General features: G+C 40.5%; 1 protein-coding gene across 22 annotated transcripts in view; it reads right to left on the bottom strand.

The window, feature by feature from the left end:
- The window catches only part of THRB (thyroid hormone receptor beta), a 383,076-nt gene that overhangs the window by 204,567 nt on the left and 155,485 nt on the right, over positions 1 to 23,024 (bottom strand). For 15 of the 22 annotated variants that reach the window (XM_074371514.1, XM_074371466.1, XM_074371598.1 and 12 more), the window contains one exon: positions 15,545 to 15,616. The gene's annotated coding sequence lies outside the window, so the exon portion shown is untranslated. Of the gene's footprint in view, positions 1 to 4,782; positions 4,910 to 15,544; positions 15,617 to 23,024 lie in introns of all 22 variants that reach the window. The other 7 variants (XM_074371555.1, XM_074371534.1, XM_074371614.1 and 4 more) reach the window with 1 other exon arrangement.

The following is a 23,024-nucleotide window of genomic DNA, read 5'->3' as shown; positions in this document are numbered from 1 at the left end:
AGTAGGACCTTGTTGTTTATCTCTTTTATATATAGTAGTGTGTATATGTTAATCTCAAGCTCCTAATTTATCCCTCCCTCCAACCTATTTTCTCCTTTGGTAACCATAAGTTTGTTTTCTATGTCTGTGTGTCTATTTCTGTTTTGTAAATAAATTCATTTGTATCATTTTTTTCAGACTCCACATATAAGTGATATCATATGATATTTGTCTTTGTGTGACTTGATTTTTAGATTTGTTCCTTGTTGGAATGCTATTTTGGCTATTGAATTGTATAAAATGTAATATTAAAATACATTTCACTTGTTCTTCTTTTTTGGTGTGGCTACTAGAAAAATTTAAATTCCATATGTGCTTGCATGCGGGACATATTTTTAGTGGACAAAACTGGGTTACAGCATAGGGGCAGGGAAAAAAATCTCAGAAGTCTATGAGAAATTACAACTATGAATATATTTTAGAGTATATTTATAAAGTAAAAAACTAGAGATGAATTTGGAGAAAAAAATGAGCTTTTATAAAATACTGGTTTAGACAGAAACAATGATATAGGTATAAATTTCACTTTGTCCTCTTAATCACTTAGCTAGGAAAGGAAACCCATATTAGAAGCTTAAACCCTTTTATCTTTTCAAATCAAAACCATAGTTTTCAAAGGTTCAAACAAAGGATTTTAAAAAGTTCATGGGAAAAGTAGGTAAATGAGTTAAGTATCATTTTTTACTAATCTAATCTACATGCACCAAATAACAAAGAGTTTATTGTATTTGCCTTGGGCCAGGGCCAGCTCCCACCTCTGTCTTGCGACCCCTCCTAGAGGTAATTAAAGTGTGTAAAGTCTTTTAGAGTAACTGTTGAAGCTCCTTTTTTGCCTGAAGCTCCAGGAAGGCAGCTTTCTGCTCTGGGTCTTCAGACCTTGGGGACATCAGAATCTGGCCTCTGCTTTTCCTTTTGAGCTGAAAGCTAGCTGCTTCAAAATACTGTTGCCCAGGAACAAAGGAATATTATTGTCAGTTTTTTCTCTTCTATCATTATTATCAAGGTTTTGATTCATCTAGAACATTCTACCGAAAGACAATTTTTTTTTTGGCGGGGGAGGAGGTAATTAGGTTTATTTACTTCTAGAAGAGGTACTAGGGATTGAACTCAGTACCTTGTGCGTACTAGGCATGCACTCTACCATTTGAGCTATACCTTCCCCCTGAAAGACACTTATTATAAGAGTTTGTATTTTCTGAACAAATATCAGTATAGTCTCACATTCATTTGATTACATAGTCTTGCATATAATCTATTACAGAAAAGATCAAAGCCTTTAGCTCCATCTCTTTTTCCTAATACTCTGCCACCTTTTGCAATGCAAGCACTGTCTGTGTGCTATTTAATGGATCATTCCCAGGTACAGATATGGAACTCATCAGTGAATTTAGCCATAAGTACATTTTTCTTATGAGCATTGCGTTCATGCCCACTTGTCTCCCATTCACTCCACTTCCTACTCCCCCCAAATCTTTTAAAAGTCATGCTATTGGTGTCTAAGATTTCCACGAAATAATGCCATTCATTCGGATGAGCGTTAAGTGGCCCACAGATAAAGTTACCACTGTGTTTTCCTTAACAAGTTGCCTTGTCCCAACAAACTCAGGCCCCAGGCAACAGAAGTTCCTAAGCATATTTTTTGGATCCTGTTCTCTTTTTGTTTCCCGGGAACAGCATTTCTGCCCTTTATAACGACAACTGCTCCCCTAGCCAAGACAGGAGCTGGTAATGACTCTGTTTCGTTTTTAAATGTTCTTAGGGCAGCAGCAACAACAACCGCACAACGTGACTAGCCACGTGGGTTGCAAGAGCACTGAGGGGGGACTCAGCTTTCTCCCATTTTTCTGTGTGTAAGAATCCCCCGGGTATCTTGTTAAAGTGCAGATTCCGATTTACTAGGTCTAGAGAGGACCCTGAGCCTCTTCATCTCCAACCAGCTCCCAGGTGGTCCCAGTGGGATGGACCATAACCACACTTTGAGCAGCAAAGGAGTGCATTGCCAGGAAATCTTCCATCTCCAGGATTCAATAATCTACATGACCAGAGACCAAGAGCTGATATAAATAGGGGCAGATTCCCCTGAGGACCTCTGCTAGATTACTCTAGAAGTCATAGTACCAGCTGTGGAAATTTATCTAACTAGGAGGATTTAGAAATTAAGTCTGAGAGTCTGCCACCAACCCACTTCGGAATCTTGTAGTGGATCAACTTACTACCTAGTAGTTCTGTCAGACGTATATTTAGCTACTTCATTCCCAGAATCTCTCTACAAACGAGCCCCTCTCCACCCCAGCGGTACTGCTGATAATGCTGGGCGTGAAACCCATCCAAGTTTATTCAGTGACTAGTTACACAGAGTAGCTATCTTGAATCCTTATGCAAAGAAGAATTTTGCTAAATAAATATTTGCTATTCAATTTATCTGCTCTGCAAATACAAATGCTCCCATGTGAAGTTTGCTTAAAGTGGAACATATCTCTCTCATTCCATATCTGATAAGTATGAAAAAAGTAATTTATATTCACAGCAAACACAGAAATTTACGGATCCTTCCATCACATCAATTGTCTATCAATTCCAAGTAAGTACGTGTACTGCCAAGTATTTGTTGCTGATAATAAATTCCTTGGTGTAGTTAAATTCTAAAAAAAATGATGAGGTAGCCTGAGTGAAAGTCAAAATGAAACAAAAATATGATTTTTTAAATGGATGATTTTTTCCGCCTCTCTTGACTACAGGCAGATGATTTCTCGCTATATTAATTGAGTGTTTCACACAAACCATGTGCCAAACTCTGGCCAGGTGCTTACGGGGAGGGAGTAAGGAGTTAGAAGATAGATAATTCCAGCCTCTGCCCCAGCCAGGCTCGACCGAGTTGGGTGAGATAGGCATCTAACTAGGTGTTTATGACCTAATACTGCTATAAAATAGAGATATTTGCAAAATGCAATGCAGCTCTGAGTCCTAATGAAATGCGCTCTTGTATAGTCTATAGTTTTAAGGAAAAAAATTAGCATGCATGCATAGGTAACTTTTCAGCAGATTTTGGAATTTAAACTAATTTACTGCAAGAGTAGAAGGGAGTGAATGGTCCAGGTCATGGAAGTGGAACTTGATTTCTTTTTTTTTTTTTTTTGCACATTAGCAATGGGGTAAACTTTTATTTAAAGGGCCAGTGGGTCAAACACTGTTGCTCGAATAGCTCTGGTAAATGTAAAATGTAGTGGGCTTTGTCTCACATTAAAGTCCAAGTTTGTACTGCTGCAGTGGACCAAGTTTTAAGACATCCTCAACTCTTAGTAGGATTTATTCCACTTCCAAGTAAGTAAGTAATAATAACATTACTACTAAATAATAATAACTATAATTGCAGCTGAAGCTAACATTAATACAGTTCCTTAATCTGCCAGACACTCACTATTCTAGGCATTTTGCATATATTAACTCATTTAATCTTTATAGCAACCCTATGAGGTACTGTCTTCATTTTATGGCTGAGAAAACAGGCAAAAGAGGGTGAAATAATTTCCTCACAGTCACACAGTAAGTACGTAGCAAAACTAGGAGCTGAACCTGTGAAACCTGGTCCTGGAGCCACTTTGCCACTCAAGGTGTGGTCCGTGACCAGCATCATGGGCACCCCAGGGCTTTGTTAGGAGCACAGAGTCTCAAACCCTGCCTAGACGTCTTGATTCGGAATCGGCACTTTTAACAAGATTCCCAGTTGACTGCATGATCATTAAAACTTGAGACGAACTACTCTAAACCACCATAATATACAGCATCTGTTGATAAGGCCAACCCCCTACCATCTTCCAATTTAACATGAGCCCACATTCCGAAAGGTTTCTACCATCACTCTACCCATCTCAGTTACCTGTGGGCATCTGACCTGCCTCCGCTTCACCCCGTGGCCTGAGTCAAAAGTGGGTTCTTTCTAGAACAGATCTATTAGCACCAAATATTTCAGCTTCTTTAATGAAGATCTCAGGAGTCATAGACAGGAGTCACTTCACTTCTGCTATCTCTCTGGCCCTCTGTCCACTGTTGTTCATTCCTTCATTCATTCCCTCTCTTTCTGCCTCTCTCTCTGTCTCTGTCTCTGTCTTCTGTCTCTATCTTCCTCCTCTCCCTGGAGTCACGGCCAACTCTCCCCTTGCCTCCAGCAACACAGTTCCACTCTCACCCAGATCCCTTGGAGATTTATCTTTTTACTTCCAAGTGCACTGGTCAGAGCATTTCCCCAGATAAACACAGCTCCCTTCCTTAGAGGAATTCTGCTATTAGTTGTTACTAGACACAATTTTCCCATCTTCTTACAGTTACTTCCGTTCTACCTCCTTTTTTAAATTGTGGAATATGATATGCATACCAAAAACTGCATATGTATTAACTTTTTTGCCTTCAGCTTCTACACTCTTTTGAGTTTTAATGGAGAAAACAGTTGCTTTTCATTAATAGCACATTCAATAAAAATCTGAACCACATCATTTAGTAAAATGGCCACAATTAGCAGCTCACAGATCCAGGATACAAATGAACTGAGGCCAAGCTTAAATGAGAAAAGTAAAAGTCTCTGTTGGTTGCTAAAAGGCACATACTGACTCTCTGTTTCTTACTGCCAATCATCTGAAAATCGAGTAGGTTAACGCTCTTACAATAAGTATGCTCCAAAGTTGTGCCTACCTTACTGCAAAATATGCATTGCATTATTTCTGATTAAAGGAAAAATACAAAATATACCTGATCGTATTTTGGATGAAATGGGGACGTCTAGATAAGACGAATAAAAGGATAATTCCAGCAGCATCCTTTTCCGTCACGGTCTGTGTCTTAATCCACGCACTGTTTTTGGCTGTCTGTCTCTGATCTTCTTTCAGGCAGTAACAAGAAGTAGCAGAAGAGAAAGAAGTCAAATGTGTAATCTATCAGGTGAATTCTGTTATTTATGAATCACTGTCATAAAAGATTTGCTCAGAGAGAAAAGTTATGCTTCTTACTAAATGGTGGTCCCTAGACTGTGTGCGCTCATCACAGCTCCCTCTGACCCTGTTCTCACTGCACTGATAACTGAGGGCTGGCATGACACCTGTCATATCAAATGCTTTCCCTCAAAGGAAGAAAAACAGCCCTGAAAAAAGTGACGGGCCCATCCTCCAGTGATTGCTAATGGTTTCAAAAGAGCTGAGAGCATGCTGGCTGCTGCCTTTGGACGACGGGTCTAAATCTTACTATCCTTGCTAGATTTTCCTCACTGATTAATTTCAACTTTCAGATTATGTTAGTGCATCAGATATTTAAAGTAGAAATAAAAATGTTCAGACACGTATTAAACCATAATACAGCAACTGTCCAGAAATGAAAACACCCACTGCCTACAGCAACAACAAAAACATGAAAAAATCCGAAACCAACTATTAAATGTTGGAAATGAGTATTAAGACTCTTAAGCCTCCCGCTCCCTTTCTCCTCGTCTATAAAAGAAGTCAAATTCTGCTTATTCTTCTGGGCCTGATTCAAATTCTAGTCCCTTCAGTAAAGATTTCATAGGTCACTGCAACCACCATCACCTCTTTCAGTCCTTCTGTTTTGAATATGTAATCTGCCCCATTCATTTTGCCAAAAACATAAATACTGAATTGCTGAAATTATTGTTTACCTTTTCCTGTATATGTATGTTGACTCCCCAGTTAATTTTAAGTGTCTTTGGGGAAGTATAACTGGCGGTACTTTTTGCACCTGCAGTTGGCATAGCATGGTGCTCTGCATGGAGAAAAGCTTAATAAATATTTTACAATATATTTTCCCAAAGGGTGGTAGTAACTCACTATTCCACCTATTATTAACAGGAAGCACAGTCCCAAACCAGAAATTATTGTGCTTTGGTAGGATCTCCTAACATCCCAAGAAAAAGCTGTCTAATCAATGTGGTCCTCTTAAGTGGCTGGCATTAAAGGGATTCATGACATAAATCAGCACAACACAGAAATCAACAACTGCAAAACTTGTGTTTAAAGTAAGTGAGGTAGTTTGTACATTTTGTGAAAGAGGCGAACATTTTTTGATGAACAATTTTGTTCGTCCAAATAAATGTTAAAGGACCTTCCTCATTCTCTGACTTCTAATGGATGCATTTAGGGATTAAGAAATTTGAATATTGCTTCCAGTTCAACGAGAAACTTGTTATAAAACTGTTGGTAAATTCTAGGGGCAAAGGTTTAAAATATTCATTAGTAGATAATAGAATGGTCTAGTTTCCATCAAGCTGTTCTAGGTTCTCGTCACACCCTACTGTATGAATTTAAAATAGGATTATTTAAGGTAGACTTATAAACTAATGATACAGGATTAAAATAGTTTGAAAAATAAGATGAAATTGACAGTTTTGGGGAAAATACCTAGTTGGAGCCTCATCTCACACTATATATTCTAGTGAATGCCGGACCACGTAAAGAGTTCCTTTTAAGGAAACTAAAAACTCAAGAAAATACAGATTTGTTGGTCTCTCCACGGGGAAAATATTTAAGCATGAAAATAATGATAGCGACTGCAAAGAAAAGACTGAAATATTTATATGGATTATATTTTGAAACTCTAGGACAATAGATAAAAATATAAGGGCAGTCAATACTTATTTAACAGATATTTATTAAGTATATGCTATGTGCCAGGCATTATTCTAAGTGTTTAGGTATCTATCTATCTATCTATCTATCTATCTATCTATCTATCTATCTATCTATCTAAGAGACAAAAGTCTGTACATCCTTGCCATCAAGGAATTTACATTCCAGTGGATAGAAACTGACATTTAACAAAACAAATAAATTATATTATGTTCCTGGAGAATGTCACTCGAAGTGAAGTACGCCAGAAAGAGAAAGAAAAATACCATATGAGATCGCTCATATGTGGAATCTAAAACAAAAACAAAAACAAAAACAAAAACAAAAACATAAATACAAAACAGAAAGAAACTCATAGACATAGAATACAAACTTGTGGTTGCCAAGGGGGCAGGGGGTGGGAAGGGACAGAATGGGATTTCAAAATTTGTAGATACTGACAGGCATATGCAGAATAGATAAACAAGATAATACTGTAAAGCACAGGGAAATACATAAAAGATCTTATGGTAGCTCACAGTGAAAAAAAATGTGACAATTAATATATGTATGTTCATGTATAACTGAAAAATTGTGCTCTACACTGTTATTTGACACAACATTGTAAAATGACTATAACTCAATAAAAAATATTTAAAAGATTATATTATCTGCAGGAAGGTGGAAAGTGCTTTGGGAAAAAGAAAACTAGAACCAAGAGGGAGGATCAGAAGTGCCAAGTGTTGTGCTTGCTGGGTGGCTGAAGCATTGAATAGGGTGGCCAGACATCACTGAAGGATAAGATTCAGATAAAGACTTGGAGGCGGTGCGGGAGTGAGCCCAGTGGATACCTTGGGGGATAGGTGAGGTGTTCCAGGCACAGGGAATAGCCACCCACTGCTAGAGTAAAGATGAAGGAAAAAGTGGAAAAATGCAACTGTGACACACGAGCCAGGAAAGAGATGATATCCTTAATAGAGAAGAGAGTTCTTGAAAATCAGTTAAAATCAGTATCTTGTAGAAAATGGGCAAATGACATGAACAGACAATCTTTGGATAACAGTCAACAGTGAAATATGTCCAATCACACAAGCAACCAGGACAATATGCATTGAAGTAACCTCACTATTGGGCAATCCAATTTGTGAGGATTAAATAATGTCTGTAAGGAGGTGATGAGCTGGCCTCGCTTCTAAATGTTAACGGAAGTGTCAAATGACACAACCTTTTCTAAGATAGTTTGGTTACATTTATCCCCAGACTTTATTCTAGAAATATTTCCTATGGAAATAATCAGATATTAAGACAAAATTTAGGTGAAGGTATATGTACAGCAGCCTTGTTTATAATGACATATATATCTAGATATCATTCAAACTGGTTTCTAGCCCAGGATATATCCGTGAGCATTTGATGCTTCCCAATAAATGTTCCATAAACACCTCCAACTCCCAACATCCAAACTCATTTTCTCCAGCCCCAGTACCATCCCCAAATCTCCTCCTCTTGTCTTTCAGTGAATGGTACCGATGGACATCCATCACCTAAGACACAAACCTGAGAATCATCCTTGATGGCTTTTCTCTCACTTCCTGAATTCTATCATTCCCATGTTTTATCAATTCTCCTTTTGTATATGTATATATATTTGGTAATTTTTTTCTCAAATCCATTCCCATAGAACTGCTTTGGTGCAGCTCTCATCAATTTACACCTTGGCTAATTAATGGCTGCTTACCTGGCCCACAAAAGCCAATCTCAACTCCATCCCATCTGTCACATCATCGCCATAGGTCTCTTTCTAAAATATTAACCTGGATCAAATCACTTCCTTGTTTCAATTTTTAAATGGCTTCCTACTGCTGTCGGGTTAAAATCCAAACACCTGAGGCAGACTTGTGTGAGCTGACTCCTGGGCAGCAGCCCTCTTGTCCTGCCAGTCTGAATTCTTTACTCCATCCATCACCATCTACTTGCAAATTACATACCTCAGTTCTTTCTCTGTCTTTGTACATGCTACTTCCTCTCCTTGCACCCCACCTCAACTTTACTGTTCCCCAGTTGACTTCTCTTCACCTTTCCAGATTCAACTGCCAAAAGACAAAACCTGGGCTTTTAGTTTTGGTCAGTCTAAGTCAGTGCATCTCAAAGTCAAGCACGCATGAGTCCTATGGAGGACTTGTTCAAGTTTCCTGGATTCTACCTCCAGAGCTTCTGATTTGGTAGGTCTGGGGTGAGGCCAGAGAACCTGCATTTTAACAAGTTCCCAGGTGATGCTGCTCCAGGGGCCACACTTGGAGAACCACCTGTGTGGAGAAGTCTTCCTTGAGTTTGGCTGACGGCTCGCTTTTTCAGTACTTTAACAAGTGTTTGCTATGTGAGTATGCGTCTATTCCAGCACTTGCATTAGGCTAGGTATTCTGCATAGAGGTACGCAGATGGTCTCTCTCTCTGGTGGGAAGGAGGCAGGGCTGATGCATACAGTTTTGCAGGCTGGACACCGTGTAAATGGTACCCACTGTGATACTGCAGCTCGGCCAGAGGTGACGATCCTGGGAGTCAGAGAAACAAGCCTACGGTTTACAGAGCAGTATAATATGTGCCATGATACAAAGATGCATGGTTTTCTTTCAGACATGAGCAGAACCTCCAAACGCAGATATGAATGGGGGGCCGGGCATCAGACAAGACTTCCTAGAGAATGAGATACCTCCCTTGAGTCTGGAAAGGTGCTGAGACGTCATCTGGGAAACAGTAAAGGTAGAAGGGGGCAGGGAGGGGGAGTAGCAGGTGCGAAGACACAGAAGCATCATATGAGAGTACAAGCAGATTGTTATGAATGGAGGAAAGAATTTCAAGGGGTCTCATCATGTTACCTTATATGAGGGGCATTTGTTTGATTTTTAAAAGTTTTAAAAATTCTGTAAGATGGCACACATTCAAAGGGTATATAAAACAATATTACAGACACATATGTACCCACAATTCAGATTTGCTCTATTTGCTTCATCTCTTTCTTTATAAGAAATAAAACATAAGAAACCCTCATGACTTATCTCCCTCTCTCTCCCTTGTCTTCACCAAGCTAGCCACTATTTTACAGTTGGTGTGTTTTTCCCATGCATTTTTTTTTGTACTTTTATTACGTCAGTGTACAGGCATTTACTTTTTAATGAGAGACTCTGTCCAAGATGTTACAGCAGAAATTACAGCGCTTGCCTCGGCAGGCTTCCTGAGAAGACACGGGGAATAGCAGGCAGCCAGTGCCCAGGCAGACCCGCCCTCTCTGATGTGCGGTGGGAAAAACAGAGCTCACACTAGCTTTGCAAAATGCCATCAGAGGGGGTTAAATCAGAAAACTGAGTTCTGCTTATTCAGCTGATTTTAAAAGCTGAAATGAAAAGTTATTTTGCCTCGCAGCCAAAGATGTCAAACACACAGTACCTAGAAAGTGGTACTGACAAACTCCATCATTTTTGCCCAGCCTCGTGGGGAACATACACAAGAAGCATGTGTATACGTGAGTGCACCGTGTACCATGGATGAGAGGACTTCCAGAATAGCCATGCTGGGGGCCTGGTTCTCTCCTACCAGCAGCACAGATGGGCTTTGATTTTGTCACCTGCAAAATGGCCCGAAACGACTGGCTGCCCACCGGCTTAACTAAAGGGATGTGACAATGCTTGGAGCTTAAATTCTTTCTCATTTGGGAACCCATAAAGAAAGTCTATGAAAATATGGCTATCAAATGCATGATGCTACTCCTCCTAAAATTAAAGAAAGGAGAGAGAGAATGTGAGAGATCGAGACAGTGAGAGAAGGAAAGAAAGAGAGAGAGAAAGGGGAAAGAAAAGCTGGTTTTCTTCTCCATCCTGACTTTCTTGCTTCTTCTGGCTTGGTTTCTTATGATAAGATCTTAGTTATCTTTCCTTCGCCTCTTATTTCCCTTAAAAATCTATAATTTAGCCCCTTTTTACTCTCCCTTTTTCTTTTATTCAGGGATGCCAAAGTTTGAAAATCCTTGCAATTGGCAGTATGGGGCCTTAGAAAAGTTTTATGCTGTTTGTGCTGTGTGTATTTATTTCTGTATTATTTATCTATTGTCAATAGACTACATCATTCAATTTTTTCCAGCCAATTTTCTGTATGGAAGAACACTACAAAACTGTTTTTGTTTATCTAGATTCTGTTTCCTAGAAGATTAGCTGAATGTCTTTCTTGGGTTGCCATTCATATATAAGTGCATGTATATATATGAATATATACATGTATATGTGTATATGAATATATATGTACATATAATGTATTTTATACACATGCACTCACTCCACAAACGTACACATGTGTGTGTGTTTGCTGAAACATAGTTTTGAATTGCACAGCTAATTAATGAATACATTCTCCTTGGTCAATGCAGTCTTCACAAATTCTGCCACACGGATCTCTTCTCTCCTGTCCCTAATGCCACCTCAGTAATACAAAGCTCAGTACCACAAATTGGCATCCTCAAATCTGCTTCCCATCATGCTGTTCCCTACAAGACTTGTTCCTGTAAAGCGCCACCCTGATCATGCCTCTCCAGAATTGAAAAGTCTTTAATAGCTGCCTAATTGTGACCCATCTGCTAGATGCTGCCATGGTATTCTTTTATAATCAAATGTTACTTTACTTCTGGAGGGTAAAGTACCCAAGCTACATTTTCCAGATTCTTTTGCAACCAGGAGTTGGTAGATGCGATTGTAGGTAGAAGCTGTGAGGTGGGAATTCATGTTAAGGCCTCCTAGACAGGAAAAACAGCTGGTAATGGGTGCCTTTTGTCCCCCTCTTTCCAGCTTTCCTGCTGCTGAGAATTAATGTGTGAGGGCTAGTGCTCCAGCAGCCATCTTGACCCAAGAGGTAACCTTGAGGATAAAATATACATTTAAGAGTAAAAATACAGAAAGATAGAAGGTACCTGAGTCCCTGATGATAACAGAACCACCACTCACCTCCCTCACAACTGTCCTGGGCAGAAAAATAAATGTTTGTGTGTTTGTCACTATTATTTAAGACTTTTTTTGTTATGCACAGGCCCAAAATAGTAGTCTACTCTCTCCACAAATTTGGCTATTTCTCCTCTCCATCCAAGGTAATATAATGTTTAGTTTCAATCCATTGCTTCTCTTCTTATTCTAGACAGAAAGATGTGTGTTCAAGCCCAGCCCTGCCATGGTGACAGCCACCTCCTCGGGCACTGCTCCTGGCCTTCCACCCTCAGTTTCCCTGTCTGGAAAAGGAGAAGAATCATAACATGCACATTAAGGTGTTTGTTATTTTTCTCTCTCCCAGTTTTTTAGTTGTGACGAGCCCAGTTGTACCAATAGGAAAAAGAGTTGTGAGAAGGAGAAGGAAAATATCAAATCAGGTTATTTCCCACTTGTTCACAGCCCTTGGAAGCAGTTTAGTGGCTGAAAAGGTCCAGGTTGCTGATTTTTAAGAGTCAGTGGGAAAAATATCAATAGATTGGACTTCAGTTAGTGACATTTTACTCTCATTCTCATGAATAACTGAAATCTGACTACATATATGCTACATTTTCCTAACACCCCTTGCCCTGTAGCTTACATGTATTTTCACACACGCACATTTCAAGAACATTGGCCCTAGGAGACTCATGTGCCCCAAATCACTGGATTGGAGAAGTCATACAATTTGTCTTGGTCCTTGCCATTTGAATAAATTGACTCTTAATGACTTGAAGAACCGGTGCCTTTTCAATAGACGTTGAATTGCAAAAAAGCAAATTCTGTTCAAACTCTTCCTACGTTGTGCAATTTCATTTCTGTTCTTGTGCACATTAAATTAAATTGGTTGGATAAAAATCTTGCTAAATTAAATTTGATTCGATGGGGACTTTTGCATGCATGTGCGGGCCAAATGCGGTATGTGTGGGTTAAAACATGTCCTGGTTACTTAAAATGATCTTTTTACAGCTGATTCCGTTTTTCCATAGCCTCATTAGTGGTCTAAATTTTTGTTAATGTGGATCCATCTTATGAGTGAAATAGGCCTTGGCCTTTTTTTTTTTGGAAATCACAGAAGTAGCAGTTAGTTCTTTCTGAAGAAAAGTCACACAGCCCTGAAGTTTGGAACACTGGTGCACAGCCCGCCCCTTGGGTCCATCCGGGGCTGGTTGAATCCACGGATGTGGAACCCGGGGAAGTGGCGGGTTGACTGTCCTGCACCATTTTATCTACATGAGGGACTCGAGCATCTAGGATTTTCATATGCTGGGGGTCCTGGAACTGCTCCCCCAGATTCCCAGGGACGACTGTATCTTTAAAGCCTTCCTGCTCCTGCTTCACGTGACCCTTTCTTACCATTTCCCATCACTGTCATCATTTCCTTTTCGAGAACATTCTCCTGGCTCTTCCCAGCCCAGTTTTCTCATCAGGATCTAAAATGCAGGGTTGGCCTCTGGGTCCTCTCTGCCTGGGCCTATGACCTTAGCAGTATTTCAACCCAAATCATAACCTTCGATGTTCATGCCAGACTTCTAAAACGTGCACACTGAACAATTTAAGTAGAGTTGGTTCCAAGTATGTCGGGGGAAGGAAAGTCATTTAAAATTTTTTTTTTTATTTTTTGAAAAGTGACATTTATTTACTTTGGGTTTTTTTTTTTAGAGGAGGGGTAGGTAATTAGGTTTATTTATTTCTTTATTTTTAGAGGAGGTACTGGGGACTGAACTCAGGACCTCGTGCATGCTAAGCATGCGCTCTACCACTGAGCTCTACCCTCCCCCAAGGAAAGTCACTTTTAAAGGGCCCAAATGCCTTAGTGCAAGGATGTCAGTGTCCCTTCAGGCCTGAATTCCACTCTGTCACCAGAAGTTCCACTCCAGCAAGATATGTGACAAGAAAACTTCCATTTTATAGGTCATAAAAAAGCATTCAGAGAAGGAACAAAATATTTAAAAAATTATGAGCAATTTCCTGGAGTTTACCAATAGTACATGTCAAAGTCATGCACGAATCAAGCAGCGTACTTGCAACGTCTACTCTCAGAACACCAGTAAACACACTTCAGCTGCACGATGGGCTAGAAGACCCCAAAAGGGATTCAGTGCATTGTTGTCTGAAATTCTCTGAGATGTTTTTTCTGTTTTTCATAATTACTGAACCAAGAAAGGGCTGGAAAACCATCGTGGTCTCCTGTCTTCTGTAACTTTGCATAATGACCATAGACCCCATTCAATAAACAGCCACGTAGCTTTAAGAAAGACCATCAGAATTTTCAGTATTTAAAGAAGTTCTCAGCATTTTCATCCACAAATCAGCTAATATTTTGGCCTTATCCTCCTTCTTTGTTTTTATTACATATGGTAAAAAGCACAGGAGAGTTTTGACAAATGCCAGGCAGCCCACACTTCTGTTGAGATAAATATTTCCATCACCCAAGAAAATTCTCCTGAGCCCATTCCCCGTCAACCCCTCCTCTCCACGAAGTAACCACTCTTTTAATTGTTATCACCCGAGATTAGTCCTGCCTTCTCTAAAACTACGTAAAAAATGAATCCAGTATACTTTTTTAGTGTCTAATGTCTCATGTGCTAAGCATCTATAAAATCACCTCTTAGTTTCCTTATCCGTAGACTGAGGGGCTTGCCCTGTAAAAATGGTGGCAAGAATTCTGGGGAGGTGTAGGTGAAGGTTACCTGGAGAGGGGGTGGTGAGGGGACCTGAGAAGTCACCTTGGTTAGGGGTGTGGAGGGAGAGAAGGCTAAAGAGTGGCGTTTAGGGCAAGCTTCGTGCCTTCAAACAGAACGGCTGTACTTTTGCATGTCTTACAAATCGGGTTTCATTGAAAGATTGCATTTGAGTAAAAGTTCTTTGTAAAAAAAAAAAAATGTCAGAGACCTGCAGGTCTAGACGATCCTTACTGATCCTTTTCCCTGGAACATTCTATAAATTACAAATAGTGTTTCTGATATGAGAGCTGTGACTGGTCCCCTGGAGAGAGGGCTGGGAGACAGAGGCAGCCAGACTAGGGGCCCCCAGGGAGGGCCTGGGCACTGAGCCCTGTAATATTAGCACTGGTTACAATCAGATAGCGCCACCCCAGCCGAGGCGGCCGGACAATAGGCCAGAGGCCCTGGCGATGGGAGACACAAAGACAGCATTCAGAAGACCCGACTCCCTCACCCGCCAGCACTGCTCCAGACGCCACAGACCCTGGCCCAGCCGGAACGTCCCCTGACCGCCAGAGAGACATTTTTCATGCTTAGCTTTTCAACTGCTAAAAATAATAAACACAGAAAGGGAAGTGTTGATACAACCTTAACGGCGGAGACAAACTGAAACTGTTGTTATAATAATGTAAACAAACTCGGTTCCAAATGACATCTTCGTGCTCCCAACAGGCGGCTTGAGACTTCCAAACATCTGGAGACCAGAGGGAGGCCCAGTGGGCTGGGCAGTAGGGGAAGAGGCTCTGCCCTGCACAGGTGCTCACATCCTATCAGACTTGCTCTAACCAAAGGTGATCTCATCCTTTTGCCTTTCTTTTCTTTTCTTTTTTTTTCTTTTTTTAAACCATTTTAGGACAGAGAGATTGGAGAGGACTATTGCTTCTTTATCAAGCAGTTTTCCATATAACAAATTAAAAATGGGCTCCTTTCACTCTGACCAATTATGACTTTTCTTCCTCCAAGTGAATTCATAGCATCCTTTTCTCCATTATGTTGATTTTTGATCCATTTCATGTTCTATATTTCTCCCAAATACCTACAGAGTTCAAAACTGTGTTCAGTAACAACAGTAGTAGTGCCACAAATGAGAAGACAATTCCCATAATGTTAAAAAGCAACAATCATAAAGACCACGAATCTGCAAACAGCCAAGTCAAGCCTGGCATCTAACCTTCCGATCCATGAAATCCAGGGAGGAACTAGGCACCCACGCAGGACGGCCGACGAGAGGGGAACTGCAGATCTGGAAAAAAGGAAACACAGGAAGATAAATAGAAGTGTGTTTTTTTTTTTTTTAAAGTTCCCCAACATTTGCTTAATCTGCCACTGCTCTTCCTTCTATGTTTAAACAGAATCTGGTTTCAGGGCTGCCTCTGATTTTGAATAGATGCAAATAGACTTAGACAAAATCTCATTCCCAAGGGAAGGCGGCTTCAGAGAAAGGGGCTTTAACATAAGGGTTGTTATAATGCATTATAGGCATTGGACAACGTTTGTGGATCCCAAAGACCTACTTATCTGTGCACAGGACTCCAGGGTTTTGGATTCCCAGGCTGGGAAGATGGCCAAAAGGTAATGGTGAATCTTAAACATCTTAGGAATTTTGTGCTAAATAGGGGTCCAGCTGGGTGTCAGAGGGCAGTTCCCAGGCTAGGTCCTAACAAAGACCAGCGTGGGTCGTGCCTCTGGCGAGACGTCAGGGTGTGTGGCTGAGAGGAAGCTACGGAGCTGTCCGGAAGGGATCAATGCGATGATGCTGGGGACACTTCCCACGGGTGTAAAGCATGGAAGACACAGTCAAGCTGGCCCCAGCCTGGGTTCCTGCAGGAAATGACGTCGCCAGGTGTCTCTCTGCACAGCCAGTGAGGAGCTGCGTTTTCAGTAACTGTGGTTCCACAATTGTTGTTGTGGGGAACTTAGACATCACAGAGGAGCAGAGGTTGGCGGAACAAATGTCTGGGTCCCCGCTACTCAGAAGGGACCACTGACAATATTTTGTCCTAATCAGCTATTTTTTTTTCTAATTAAACAAAATAGAGCACATAATCTTCTTGACAACCTCACTCCAAGGCCAGACCATGAATTTGTTTGTATCTTTCCAGAACACAATGCTTTTTAACATTTACAAATAATATGTGTTTCCAGGACAATGAACAGTGTTTGAATGTTTTTAATTCACCTAGGTGATCCAAGTCTGTGTACCTGTATCTGGCCTTCTACACTTCGACTCAGTGTCACGTGTGTGAGCTGGCCACTGTGACGGCAGCAGCTCGTGCCCTCTGCTGCCACACTAAGTCTCCGCTCAGTCACTGCCGCTCTGCCCGGGACCATCAAAGCACTTGTCCTGTCATTAAAGTGTGTGCTGGCAACGTGGATGGACCTAGGGATGATTGTACTAAGTGAAGTAAGTCCGACTGAGAGAGACAAATACTATAATGATATCACTTCTAGGTGGAATCTAAAAAGAAAATACAAATTTTGCTTACAAACCAGAAAAGGATTCACGGACATAGAAAACAAACTGTGATTACTGGGGGTGGGGGAAGAGGGGCAGGGATAGCTTAGACATTTGGGATTAATAGATACACTTTACTATACATAAAATAGATAAACAACAAGTACCTACTGTCTAGTATACGGAACTGTATTCAATTTCTTGTAATGAGCTGTAATGGAAAAAAATCTGCATATATATGACTATATATATATATATGTATAGCTGAATTATTTTGCTGTATATTTGAAACTAACATTGTAAATTGACTACACTTCAAATAAGAAATAAGAATTTTTAAAAAGTGCGTGGTGGTTGTGTGTGGATGCGTACGTATGTGTGTATGTACGAGTTTCTTCTGCACCTCCATCCAGAGCATCTCAAAGTGCTGTTCTTCTGCAGTGTGACTCCATGCAGAGTGGACACTCAGTGTGTTAAAGGCAAAATGGATTTGTTAAAAATTGATTGGCTTATTATTAATTTTCCTTTTCTTTTTAAAATTTATTTTTCATTTTTTAAAATGTCTTTCCTTTTTTTAACCCTCTTTTTTCCCCCTCCCCCACCCCTCCCTTTTAAAACAACATTCAGGAAGACTTTGGGCTTGTATTGATCTATTTTCTTCCAAGTCTCTCTCCATTTGCTTTTGTCATAAATCTCAAATCCCAAGTGTGTCGATATCATCTCATTGTTTGCTAGACAACCAGAAACTCTGATCGTGAGATTGAAGACCACAGCATTTAAGAAGCACATTCTAAAAGCGTTCTCAAAGACCATGTTGGCAAGGCCAGGAAGAAGCTTGTGTTTGTAATTGCTGTGGCTTTAGGGTGACAATGAGGAGATATACACCACTACCCTTGACACTAATATCTAAAAACAAACAGTGCCTTTGTATGAAAAACAATACTGAACCGCAGTGTACTTTTTGAGGGTACAATTCTGATTAAGACTTTGAAGACTGTATGTGAACCTGACTCAGTGAAAACCACCTAAACTTTCTCACCTCATAATTAATAATAATGAGTATTTTAATATAACACTTCTGAAACACATCTTGTGGGCAGGCTAGGCTAATCCTCTTACCTAAGCTCACTTAATTTAATCCTCACACTGATCAGATGAGGTAGGTATTATTAATAACCCCATTGCTCAGATGAGGAAAGGAGAGGCAAAGAAGGTTCCAAATTTTGCCCAGACAGTGAAAAAGAGGCTAGCCAGGAATCTCGCTCCGGCAGTAGGTGGTCAGAGGCCTCATTCTGAATGACTGAGAACAGGCTCAGGTTTCAGGAGAAAACTGCAGAGGAGAAAACTGAAAAACAGTGTCACGGAGGTGGCTTCCAAGTTTTTCTATAATACAAACAGACAGCATCTCTTTCATGGTGTGGCTCAAACCAAATTAGAGTTCTCCGCAGAGACAAATTCAAAGTGACTTCCTAGTGATGAAGGAAATTTAAAGTAGCAAGGTCAAGGCCCAGACCTTTCCAACTTAAACATCCCCATTTTTAATTCTTCGTGTCTTTAGAAAACAGGGATCTGTGAATTTGCTCGTGGCTCAAAGGAGGTGGCCTGGTTTGTTGACACAAAATTCAAGGCAAAAATGAGAATCGCTCCCTGGGACAACTTTAGCCCAAAATGTGTGTTCTTTACACATTTTTAATTGGGACACAAATATATTAACAGTGTGGTTATTCTGTACTTTCAAAATTCTGTTTTGTAACTGAATCCTATTTATATTTGGGATACATTAATTTCTGGGCATGAAGCAGTTCATTTTGTTAAGCCATCTGACCTGAGGTAAGGTTGGCACCATTTCCCAGGACTGCTCCCAATTAATGCAAATTGAAGGTTAAAGTATAAATAAAGTCCCTTTAACTCGGTTTATTAATATGTTATTTATAAATGACTCTTTACTCGGTCTATTTTTTTTTCAGTCTGTAACTATGTACAAATGAACTCTACAGAACAAACTAGCAAATACATAACGTGTATTTTATTGCAAAGTTTTCTTTTAAGAAGAGTTACTATGATGGCAAAAATTTAATGTCATCGTTCTATTTCTTTGGTCTCAGGTCTCTCATCAAATTCTCTGGAGCCTGGGATAGACTGATTGCATTGCATTCACTGCCTACAACTTCAGCCCCCCTGGCAACTACCCTTTTGCCATGTAACTTCGCAGCTCCTCTCACTAAAGAGGTGGAGTCGATTTCCCTGCCCTCTCTGATGCAGCTTTTGGTCACATGACTTGCTTTGGCCAATGAACTGTTAGCAGGTATGCCGCATGTTGAAGTTTGAAAAAGTTCTTGTTACGTTTCTGTGTCTTCTTTGCTCCTCTAACTGCCATGAGGACATGCCTGGACTAGCTTGTCATGGCTCAGAAACGTGGAATGGCATTGACTCATGTCTCAGCCACCACTGTTCCAGATCAGCCTACGGTAGCCAAGCCCCACACATATTAATCAGCCCAGGCAAGCTGGGCAGGGCCACCCAGCTGACCCACTGGTGGACGCAGATGTATGAGTGTGTCCAGCTGGAACTCAAAGAACCACCCAGCCAGTCCTCAGACTCGTGAACTCATAAGTGCCAACTATTTCAAACCATTGAATTTTTTTTTAATTGCAGTATAGTCAGCTTACAGTGTTGTGTCAATTTCTGGTGTACAGCATAATATTCAGTCATACCTATACATACATATATTTGTTTTCATATTTTTTCATTGTTTAAGTTACTACAAGATATTGAATATAGTTTTCCCTGTGCCATACAGTATGAACTTGTTGTTTATCTGTTCTATATATCTATCAGTTAGTATTTGCAATCTCTAACTCTCAATTTATCCCTCCCACTCCCTCCCCCCTGGTAACCATAAGTTTGTTCTCTATGTTGAGTCTGTTTCTGTTTTGCAGATAAGTTCATTCATGTCTTTTTTCTTTTTATAGATTCTACATATGAGTCTTATATGGTATTTTTCTTTCTCTTTCTGGCTTATTTCACTTAGACTGATGATCTCCAGGTCCATCTATGTTGCTGCAAATGGCATTACTTTATTCTTTTTTTTGTAGCCGAGTAATATTCCACTGTATAAATATACCATGACTTCTTTATCCAGTCATCTGTCATCTGATGAACATTTAGGCTGCTTCCATGTCTTGGCTATTGTAAATAGTGCTGCTACGAACATTTTCGAATTAGCGCTCCCTCTGGATACATGCCCAGGAGTGGGATTGCTACATCGTATGGTAATTCTATTTTTAGTTTTTGACAAACCATTGAGTTTTAAGGTAATTCATTACTCCTCCAAGTCACGCCATGCAATGTGACTGTGCACTAGATACAACTGATGCAGGACCTACCACTGGTTTACCCAAAAGACAGATGCCCACATAGAAGAGAGTTTAAAATTATGTAATAAAATTCATCAAATAGCCACCAAATGCCAGCTGTTTCAGTCAGGTTCAACCAGGAAAACATAGAGTGATCTAAGTATTTAAATAGAAGGACTATAGTGCCAGGAACTGATTGCCCAGGAGAAGGAAAGCTGTGAAGGCAAACGGGAGACTGAGGCATCTGGGAGCTCAGAACTGCAGAGAATCCCTGAGCTACAGGAACAACAAGCATGGATGTGTTGATGCTGGAGCCCAGGGGCCAGGGTCTGCCCCCTGCCACCGCCTCTGCAGAAGCTGAATGCTCCAACGGCCTCCCTGGTAGGTTTCGAATCCCCAGAGGAGACGCAGCTGTTATTAGAGAGCCTGCCTGGGGCAGAGAGTGTGAGAAAGGAATGGCCCAGTTTCCTCCTCTGCCTTCAGTCTCCTGTTCTCCTTCCAGGGCCACCCAGAAGGAGACCCCTTGACTCCAGAACCTGGACAGCCCAGGCCTTGATGGCAACCTTTCAGTCACACAGGGGACGGGCAGGGAAGGGATCTGAGGGCAGACAGGCAAACCCACCACCAGGATGGACGAGACACCACACAAGGTGCTGAGAGCTCCGCCTGCACAAATAACTGAGAACCAGAACACACTCTGGGCTTGAAGTTTAGAAAATCCATCAGCAGGCGGAAGTGAGGGAAAGGGTGTGCAGGTAGCAGCAACCATGGGACCAGAGTACAAGCAGTACTGAGGGAAACAGCAAGTGTTCTGGTCAGGCTCAGAAGGCTGTGTACTTGGGAGGAGAGTTCAGTGAGGCTGCAAAGAGGGGGCTTGGAAAGTGTGGATCCCAGTCCAAGCACACTGGGCTTCCTCCTGTTCTGAAGGCAACGGGAACTGAATAGGTCCTGAGCAGAGAGTGGTATGATTCAAACTGTGCATTAGAAATATTACTCTGATAAAAGCTTGAGGGGTTGACAGGAGGGAGACAGCTAGACCAGGGATCTGTAATTAAGCGTAGACCTCAGGGAATTAATTCACAGCCCTCCTGAGCAAACTGGCAGGAGTCTGTATAAGATTCAGTTTTCTGAGAGATGGTCCATCGCTTTCCTTTGGTTTTTGATGGAGCCCATGACCTCTTACCCGATCCAACAATTCTAAGCACCAGAAGCAGGGGAGTGATCTAGAGATCTCCTATACTAATTCTTTTAATGAGGATCAAAAACAAAACAGGGGCAGTAGGAATGGAAAGGAGGAAACAGATAAACATTTGTAAGGCACTATCTGAAATAATCTCCATGAATGTGAACAGAAATGAAACAAGAGCAAGAGATACTAAAAGTTTTAATTCTGTTAAGTGAAGTATAATGTATACAAATACTGAATCACTCTGTTGACCACCTGAAACTGATATAAGATTGCAAAGCAACTTAACTTCAATTAAAAAAAATGCACAGGAAAAAAAAAAGTAAAAGGTTTAATGCTGGGCTACACCTGTCTACTGTTCCTTTCCTTCACCCTATAAAATGGAGAAAATAACTCATGTTTCCAAGATACCATAAGATTTACTGAATTGAAAAGTTCCAAGATAAACGCATGGCTTAATGTCACCATCGGCCCCTTCCCATGCTCGTCAAGGAAAATACTAATTCAGCACAAACTTTCCTTACTGCCGAGTCCAATGCCAATCTCTAAACCCCTTTCAAATAGCACCCCAGGAAGCCACTGCCTTTCTCTAGGGCGACTGTCTTTATTGATTGTATTGACTGTTCTTTGGTTTCATAAGGATGAAGTACCAACGAATGGATGCTCTCGCCAGAAGGTAGGTATTGTATATAATTGGGCCCACCCTCTAGATCTTACCCTAGTTCATAAGTCCTCTTAGTGTTAACTCAGAACAACTAATACAGATTTGAATTAAGCTGAATTAGGAGGAAAACTGCATACATGAAAACTTTATTCTATTATCAAATTATCAGGTTAAGTTTTTAAATCACCACATCACATCATCACAATCCACCATTAGTGACTTCATTGTCTGGCAAAGTCTTAACTTCAGTCACAGGCAAGCTAGATGTACAGTGTCACCATGAGCCATCTTTTAGTCAGAGTATGATGATGCTTGGGTTGGTATTTGAATGCCACCATGGTCGCTTTCTGACTTAGGGTGCTTTCCATGTGACATTTGAAAAGAGGTGTCATTATCAGAGTTGCTCCCTATACACGATCATAATACAGACAAATTCAGATAAGCCAAGTTTTGTTCTACTTGTTGTTTTGATCAGCAAGAAGATAATTGCTGTCCATAACAATACAAAGATTTTCCGTTCACCTCAACCCCAGACCCCCAAAGTTTGATCTGTTCAATTCCAGAGAAACAACTTTTGAAAAATTGTCTGTATTCAAAAATACTCCCAGAAAGAAGAAAAAGAAATCTCTAAGGTAAAAAAATTCCCAGCAGTAATTATTTGACCAAGACCCACAATAAGAAGTTTGTTTTAGTCCATAACACATGTCCATATATTTAGATGTGTGTATGTGTATCTAACTAAAACAAAATTCCATAAGACATTATTCTCGCTCACGTGACATACTCGGATATTTTCCATTCCATTCAACACTATTGTATTCTATTCTTTTTTATATACTCTTCCATTAAAAAAAAGGTTAGTAATAACCTGCTAAATTGATTTTATTACCCACTAATAGGGCCCAAGCCACAGTTTGAAAAGCGCTCCAGTAGCAAAATAGCTAAAGTACTCGGACTTTATTCACCAACGTAAACATATCCACAAAAGAC

Source organism: Camelus bactrianus, chromosome 1, assembly GCF_048773025.1.
Source record: "Camelus bactrianus isolate YW-2024 breed Bactrian camel chromosome 1, ASM4877302v1, whole genome shotgun sequence".
NCBI lineage: Eukaryota > Metazoa > Chordata > Mammalia > Artiodactyla > Camelidae > Camelus > Camelus bactrianus.
Note: the sequence above shows the minus strand (reverse complement) of the source record. Positions and strands in the feature narration are given on the sequence as shown.